The following is a 9,004-nucleotide window of genomic DNA, read 5'->3' as shown; positions in this document are numbered from 1 at the left end:
ACCCAAACCAAACCAAACAACAGTAAGGAAATAAACTTACTAGTATCTTGATTTCTTTAGAAATCAAGAAAAGCTGAAAATAAACCTTAAGGAGAGATTTTATTTAACCTTGAAAAAATAATAATTAATTCATTTTATCAATTCAAATTTTTATTCCCCCTCCCCTCCTCGTTAACTGAAAGGCTCCTAAAATTAACTCTTTCTGAGGAAAGCCGCTTTTTGCATTTCCGGGTGCCCAGGTGGAGAACACAGGGCTTAAAAACTCAGCAGCCGCCGGGAAACCCACTCGGCACCCCGCGATGCGGCACAGCCCGAACCGAGGTGCCTCTCATCGCCCCGGTCCCTTGCTGGTCCCTCTCCCCGCACCACCGTCCCCCATTTAGCCCCCGCGGGCGGGTCCCCGGGGTGTGGCGCCCGGCGATGGAGGTGGGCGGGGCCGCTCCTTCGCCCCGCCCACTGCTGGTGACGCACCGCCCCCTGTCGGCCTATGGGCGGTGGCGGGAGCGGTGGTGTTGTGCGCGGTGGCGGCGGCAGCGGGCGGTGAGTGCGGCGGTGGCGGCGGGGGCGGCTCGGGGGGCATCGGAGCGGCCGCGGCGGGGCTGCCGGCGCAGCGGCAGGGTCGCCCGGAGCGGAATATCTCGGTCCGTGCGGGTCTGTCTGCAGCCGCGGACGCCGGCGCGGCTGGGTGAGTGTCGAACCGTTCGTCCTCCGGGTGACGGTGAGGCGCTGCCTGAGCTCTTTAAAATAACCCAGGGTTTGGCAAGGGCTTGGAAAGCCCAGGTACAAGGAGCCAGCATTGTTGCAGAACTGCCGGCTGTGATAGGGCTCGGCTCTTCTTTAAAACATGTTTATTCCGCTGATCTTTGATGTGGGGCTCCGCAGTGATTGACAGCCGTGTAAATCACTATTCCGAGTAATGATTAATGCCAGGCAGTAAGAAACTTCCGTTGAGATAGCTGTTAATCCTGTTTTGAACTAAGGCTTTTTGTTTTGCTGAAGCAAGTCCATCACCTTTGGCAACCATGACTTTTGTGTGGATGTACAAAAGCTCTGCGTGTATATACATTATAGTATTACCCGTATACATTATGTAATCATACATATTATGGTGTATAATAATATATAAATATACAATTTATGTCATATAATGTATACAGTGGCATAATTTTATATTAAATACATCATATTTGTTGTACCTTTTTGTTAGTCAAGAGACTGCCTTATTATTCTTAAATGATATGTGTTATTTAAATTAAGCAACCTGAGCATTTTTTGGTACATCTGAAGAAAGCCTATGAAAACACAGTATGCAGTTAAAACTAACTGTTTTATAAACCAAAGGAAGTTCCAGTGATTGAGTTGCTGGGTTCGCCTTGGGCCATGTGCTGGAATTAGACAGGGAGGGACAGGGGCAGCTGCCTGCACCCTTCCTCAAAATACCCATGTTTGCCTGTTGTCTCGCACCCACTGACTGGTATTGCCCCATAGAGACACGCGGTCATCATCGGATCAGCATGACGGGCTGGGTGTTTTCACAGTCCCTTTGGGGATGTGGCAATTTTCGGTAAATATTGCCTAATTCTGCTAGCAGTGGTGAAAAGGTAAAGGCAGAGGGAGGTGTGGAGCCAGGCCACCTAGGATCGGGGTCTGGCACGCTTGGGTGTGTTTGAAGCTCCCACCGGGCACATGTCCACCCCTTGTCCAAGGAAAAGAGCAGCCTCGGTTATCATTTTCCACTCTGCTTCTTGTGTTGACAGAAAATAGCTCAAGCAAAGAGGACAGTCATGCTAGGGAAAACTGAAACTAAAAGTAATGCAAGGCAGAGATTTCCCGGATGACACAAAACTGGACTTCCTTTAGAAAAAATGGAAATACTGGCATTGCATAAAAGAGGAAAAAAATTTTTATGCCTTCGTCAGCCTACGTTATTATGTAATGTTTCTAATGCTTGACTTGAAATCCAGAAATCTCTTTTTCATAATGTATATTTTATATTGAATCTGAGAAGATTTACCTTTTAAAGAAGTTCAGTTTAAGGAACTTGCATTGGTGAACCATGTGTGCATTCATATAGTTTTAAGGGCTTATAATACATGTGAGCTTTATTATAATTTATTATGATTTTAAATTTTATTTGCAAAATAACTAAATTTAAGTACTTTTTTTTTTAAAAAAAAAGGGAGAAAAACATTCTGAAAATATTACTACCAACAATGTAATTTCTCCAATGCTATAGTGTAATTAGAAGACAGTGGAACCTAGAAGCCTCATTCAGTTACTTGTACCTCATGGTAAAAGCTGTGCAAAGCCAGGCAAAAAGGTCGTCTTTGATCCCAGAGAACTCATGAAATAAAAACCAAGATGCTATTTGTGAATATAGAAATATTTGTTTAATAAAGTACCTTCAAATGTTCATAGAAATAGAAAATCCATTATAAATTATATTGGTGTAATGGTTCCTATTTTGGTTATGTCTCTGTAGTTTAACTACAGTTAACTGTTATCAGGTGAGCTACTCGAAATAAGGATTTGTGCTTCTGTACCATTGCAAAACAGTAGTTGCCAGCTTGCAGATACTAATTCCTAAAATTATCTGGATTTGGACAGAATCTGCTGCAGTAGGTTTTGTGTTTAAATAAGACAGTAACTTATTTGAATGATGTGATTTTTTAAATTATTATTATTATTTTTTCTTTAAAGATATGTTTATGGTACAATCAGTCAGGGTTGTTTGTGGTACCATCAATTGGGAATAGCCCAGCAGAAAGCTGAAGCAGCGTCACTTCACCACAATACTGTGGTTCATGAAATATTGCCTAGATCCTATCTCAGCAGGCTTTCTGTTTTTCCCTTGTTCCCTGCCTTGCAGGCAGAGCTGGGTAAACATTGCCTTTACTCTTTGAGGCCTCTTGCTTTGATCTTTTAATACACTTAGAAGTTGTTTTCAGCTATGGTTTTCCATGTTAACTCCTGAAGAACAGCCATTCTCCAGGCAGCATCTGTAGCCAGCCCTGGTGTACCTGCTGAAGCTGCCTCTTGCACTTGTTGCTTGCCCATGGTGCTGTGAATGGGTCAGATGTGAGTGGTTCTCCAACTGTCCTGGCATTTTCCTCCCCAAGCACAATGCCATAGGGAGCAAAAACCAGTGGGGATTTGGGTCAAACTCAGTATATCTTCAGGTATAAGACGTGGTGGAGCATTAAATCAAGCCAGCAATTAGTAAACATGTGATATGACTTCTCCTGATGAACTGTCACCATCTAGCCAGGACTGGTGATGTGTGACTGATGCAAGGTAACAGCAATGAAGAGTAGAGGGTAAAAGCTACATTCCTACATTTATTTATTTATTTATTTATTTTATACAGCTCATGCTGCTGCGCATTAATCTCTTACAGAATATCTTTTTCCACACAGAGCGGGTCATGGCAGTCATCATTTTGAAGTTTCCTGCGTCCTGTTTCTAGTTAAACAGACCTAGAGTATCTCTCCTTGCCGCATCCCTCCCTTCTTCCCCTGGCTGCCTATTATCCCTGCCCTACAGCGTTTGGCAGTGAAAAGGACGCTGGAGGAATCCCTTGCCTCCTGGAAGTAGGTAGATAGGATAGGTGTATCATGTTTCTGCTATGTATCCCATGGATCTTATTTCCATGCATGGGGTATGTAGCATGCATAAGCTTTTGGCTTTTGTAAGCAGAGAACTATAATATAAGAACTTAGGATAACTTAGGTTAACTTAGGATATTGTGATTTTTAAGTGTTTTCCTTAATGTTAAACATTTTACATCTTTTATCTCAAACAAACAAACCCTCAGCACTTTATTTTGTTCTTCTGATACTAAAAATACTAAGAGGAAAGCACAAGCTATGTGTCCTATAGGAATTTCTTGACTTCTTGGCAGGGTAACTCTTGGGTTAGAGAAGCAAATCATGCTATAGTTGCTTGTTGACTACAGGGAACTACATGCACAAGTATGGTGCGTAGTATTTGGCTTTGGATCTTTGTAGCATTCCTTGCTAAATCTCTACACGCTCCTTAAGAATAGAAATGCCTTTCATAAGCAGTCTTGTTCCCTAACCTGGAGGATACAAACAAAAACCCCAAAAGGAATCCTTGATTAGTTCATATGGTTACAAAACGTTCATGTTTTGGACTTACATAGATGTTGAAGAACAAGGAAGCAAAAATAGAAAACTTGTCATGTCAGTTCAGTGGTGGCTGGAGGAGGGGTCGCTCTGCTCACAGAAAGCAGCCTGCCATTGTGATTTCCTTGTTGGCAGAACCTCTAACTTAATCACATGCTCAGTGAACAGCTCTCTGTTCTCTTAAAATCAAGCATCAGTGGGAGGGGAAGAACAAGCAGAGAGACTGCAAGGACAGCTTAGAGCTGGAACCCCTTGCAATAGCTCTAGCCCAGACTAGCCCCTGTGGTGGGAGGTGCTGGGGATGGAGCAGGGTCTTCTAAGCAATCCCTCTGCACTGTGTGTAGCACCCAAGTGCTGCCTGTGCAGTGTCCATCAACTTGGCCATGGGTTGGTGGCAATGATGTGGGTGACTGGTGCCTTTCAAGGGGGCTGTCCAAGGGGATCCGAGACATCTGGATGGGTCTGGCATCCTGACACATGACCTACAGTTGATCCACCCTCCTCTTGGGCAGCAGCTGAAGAGTAAGCAGGACATCTTATGAGCATCCACAAATACACTGAATGTTTATATTTAGCTATCTGAATCCTACTTGTCCAGGTTTCTGCAGGGCAAAGGGATCAGTGGGAGATGTAACAGAACATAATACAAGCAAATATTTTCGAATGGTCCTGCATTTTGCATCATGTTCTTCCAGTGATCCTCTTTCAACTTGGAGACCTTCAAAAGAGTATTTCTTTTCTTGAGGTCTAATTAGTGATATGTCTTAACAGAATCCTTAAATGCCATCAGGGCTTCTGGTCCCAGAAACCAGTATCCTTTTGGACTTTGCTGGGCATTATACAAATACACACACACGCGGCCGTGCACATACACACACGCTTGTTTCCCCACTATACTTACTCCTTCAGTACTTAGGAGGTGGCCACATAAATAACATACATCCTACACCCTTGCTTGTTTTCTTCTGTTCTGCTGAAAGGCTATAATTAAACAGGCTGTGCCCTGAGATGGGTGCCGTGCAGATATTGCTCAAGGTGTTTGCACACCAGTATTGTACATTGTCTTGCTGTCATCTCAGCCTGAGTTATTTCAAAATGTCTCCCAGTATGGCAGACGAATTTATCAATAGATGTAAACCTCTCAAAAGTCTTTGACTCAGCATGAGCCTGTGGGCCTGGCCCAAAAGGAAGGACTTGATGGGTTTGCAAGGAGTTTCTCTTTGCTCCAGCATCTTCATGTGATTGTTGTTATGGATTGCCACAGCATTGTCTAGCAGGATGTATACTGATGAGTTTCATTTGTTTGAGAACAAATTAACCAACAAAGCTTTTGTTATGGAGGATTTTCTCTCCATTAATTCTTGTGTGTGAAGAGAACACCATTTACTTTCCATGCTGGCTTTTTGTGGTACACAGACATTCCTGTTTCTTGACATTTAAAGGACTTGTGGCTTAAGAAAACTACTTCTTCCTCTCCCTTTCTTCTCTGCCAGAGTTGTCTAGGACGATATGGTCACACATAGGTATCCCGTGCTTCAAAGCAAAATGGATATCCTGCTCCTGTAACAAAACATCTGTTACTAGGGAGCTAACAATGAGTAATATATCCCGACCTCTGAGTGTGTGCTTCCAACATGTCCTTCAAGTTCAAGTTCCTGCCCCTCCTTTCCCTCAGGGAAGCTGTAACTGCTCACCTACCTTGCCCCACGTGTACAACAGCAGTCACCAGGTTAAAACTTCGTGCCTTCTAACAGTCTCCTCTTTTTAATTGCATAGTAGTGATGTGTGGTTTTAAATTAGTCAAAACTTAGGTACCTGTTTTAATGAGATCTTCCGCTGTCTTCCCGGAGGGGAAGACTTTGTTTTCCCAAGAGTGGCGTGCCTCTTCCCAGAAGAAACAAATTTCTACTAATGAGGCATTAAAAGTTGAGGTGGTAAGTGGAGTGTTTACATAGAGGAGGAAAATAGCTGCAGGTCGTGGGTTCTGGAGAGCATTTTGATAGTGCCAGAGCCTATGACATGTCAGGTATTCACATGTGTATATATAGTCACATCAGCGTGTAATGTCATTGCGATCATGCTTGCCTTGAGAACAGCTAAATGTAGTAGCCTTGTCTCCCATAGCATGGAGGAACACGGCCCAAAAATACCCTCACATGTCTTTGGACACGTGAAATAATGAGACCAGTGTTTAATGGCTGTGACACCAGTTGGTCTGCTCACCAAGAATTTATGACTACGTTGCACTTGTTATGTCTGTCTGGTCACGGTGAAGATTTGCTTTGGTATGACTACATGGAGTTGAATTAACAGGGTTGTTGGGTAGACAAGAAGGCAAATCACTCATTCCAGATGAGATAAAGCCCCTTGTCTCCCCCTCTCTGGGTGGATGAGGATGGGAGTTGTTGTGAAGATGGTGAGGAAAGCAGCCAGATGGCTGGCTTAAACAGCCGTTCCACCTCCTAGACCATGAAATTGGTTTTGGGCAGTAAGACCCAAGTATCAGAGAGAGGATTTATAGCCAAAATGTCCCATTGAGGATTTTATAAAGAACTGTTTGACACACATAAAGTCTTGTGCAGGAACAAGCCTTCCTGGGCTTCTTCTCATCCACAAGGAAGCTTTCTGATGCTATTTAACTTGCCATCGCAAGTGGATTTGGAAGGAGGATCTGTTTGACCTGCTGACCAGGAAAAGGACACCCACACTAGGTGTGTAGTCCCAGACTAAACCTTAGAGTGGGGATACAAGATTCTTTCCCAGCTGAGGTCTTTTCAGTGAGCTTTGCACAGCTGGATCACAGTGATTTAATGCAAACCCCAGTAAGTAGGTGTTAATAGTTCAGCTTGCAAAGAGAGCATCTTGACTTTCTCAGGAAAACTACCCTTTGGTACATGCACCAAACTTGTAACTAATGTAAGACAATGGTAAGGAGTATTTGGAATGCTGTGGACTATCTTTAAGAAAACATAAAGGTGTTCTTCATGCTTCAGTCAGCAGATGGATTTCACTTTCCTTTTTGCCATTCCATATTTGATTTTAAATAAAAGATTCAAGAAGTAATTTGCTGTACTATAGCATATGGATATAAGCAATGCTTTTCTTTCAAAAATGATTCTTCTATATTCTCTAGGCTTTTCAGAGCCACAGATCTTTGACAAGGCAAGTTTCTCACCTTAAATATCTTTTATTAGGCTTTGGGATGTACAACCACAGAAATATAACTGAAGAAGAGCTTGCAAATCTGAGAGCTTATTTCTTTTTCCAAGTATACTTCTATCATAAAAGGCACCATCTCTACTTAGAGCACTGTCTTGCATATACTCTTAGGCTGTGACAGTGATGACCACTAATGTGTTTCTGAACACTGCAGGATTATTTTGTGCACCTGAAAATCACTAGAGCTTCTGTCATTTTAACCTTGGGTGTTAATTGACTTATCCCAGACATCTGAAATATAAGTTTGTTGGCAGTGTGGAAAATTGTTTGGTTGGGTCTGTATGATTACCCATTCACTGGATTTCCAGCAAAGCCTAATTCTAAGGAGTGCTGTCTTTTCCCCATAAGCTCAGCTAAACTAGTTCAAACCTCAAACAGCCTTATTCTCTCTTTAACACAGAGTAAATTCTGTTTTTCAGCAGTCAGTTGATAGCTTCTACAGTTACGAAAGCTGTGTTTTTAGGCTAGATGACAATCGTTCTCCTTCCTGTTCTCCTGCTAGATCAATAAAACAGACCCTGTCAAGGACAGCACTATCCCTTGGGGGCTGTGTCCAAGCATATAAAGCACTTGTCTGTGCTGCAGGATTCGAAACTCACCTATAAAGCGGAATATATCATCAGCAATGGTTATTTCCATCTCCACTGTCCATAGCGACCCAATTGCATCAGTTCTGTAGAAAGGCTACCAGCAGTGACCAGGTAGGCTGGATACCTGCAGCAAGGCTTTCCTCTTCGGGTTTCCAGCTGCAGAGGATGTTTGGTAACTGGCACCTTCTGCTCATGCCTTATCTGGGCTGGTTTTTAACTCCAAGTTGCCTTGATTGCCATTTTGTTCCGAGATGTGTGTGTAGCCCTGGACTGAAAAGCCATCATCCCCACAGCAACATTGTGTTTCTGCAAAACGGTAAGGCTGGAAAGGATCTCTTGGTTATTGTCAGGTCCCAGCCACATGATAGATGTCTATTATAGATTTGCCTTTAGGACCACAAAGTAGGATTTCAAATATGTCCATACATAATGTGTAGGTTTCAGCTGTTTTAGCCAAAGGTGTGATTATATAAATTGACATTTGGTCCTTTTTAAGACAGGATTGTGCTTTTTTTTTTTTTTTTTCCCTGAAGTAAATATATTTAAGTGAACCTAGAATAAGCCTTATTTAAACACCACTAGCTTAAACCAGTTTAATCTCAGACTGTTGTTTTCCCAGAGTTTTGTAATACAGTCTAAACTGTCTGGATTTAAAATGAACTTAAATCTGTGCATTCTTCTCATTTAGGCAGCACCTGCTCAGCGAGTCTTTCTCCTGCTGAAGGCAGAAAAAGTCCTTCAGGCCACTTAGTGGCATACTTGAAGTTGTTGCATGGGTTTGGGCACTGAAAGCAAGCAGTGGGTCATATTAGTCCTGCAGGCATGAACTTTTCTACCTTTGCTCCTCTTACTGCTTGACCTTGAGCCAGTGTTAGGTCCAGGCTGGCCAGCAACTCTTTTGACTTGGCTGTGATGGCAGAGCCATCAAAGCCAAGTGCTGCTTTTCTTCTCTTCCTCCTGTTTTTATGTGCTTGTCATGTCTCCTGCTGTTCTGTCACAACTTCTGAAAGGAGTTTTCTGTACCAGAAATCTGCCTCCCATGCTGTGAGT

General features: G+C 43.0%; 1 protein-coding gene across 1 annotated transcript in view; it reads left to right on the top strand.

The window, feature by feature from the left end:
* The first annotated feature begins 489 nt into the window (after positions 1–489).
* SNX10 (sorting nexin 10) overlaps positions 490–9,004 on the top strand; it is a 38,598-nt gene continuing 30,083 nt past the window's right edge. Inside the window, exon 1 of the mRNA XM_082045118.1 lies at positions 490–540. The gene's annotated coding sequence lies outside the window, so the exon portion shown is untranslated. The remainder of the gene's footprint in view (positions 541–9,004) is intronic.

This window comes from Streptopelia decaocto, assembly GCF_964273445.1.
Source record: "Streptopelia decaocto genome assembly, chromosome: 2".
NCBI classification, from domain to species: Eukaryota; Metazoa; Chordata; class Aves; order Columbiformes; family Columbidae; genus Streptopelia; species Streptopelia decaocto.
The sequence above is the reverse complement of the archived record's forward strand: the minus strand, read 5'-3'. Positions and strand labels throughout refer to the sequence as shown.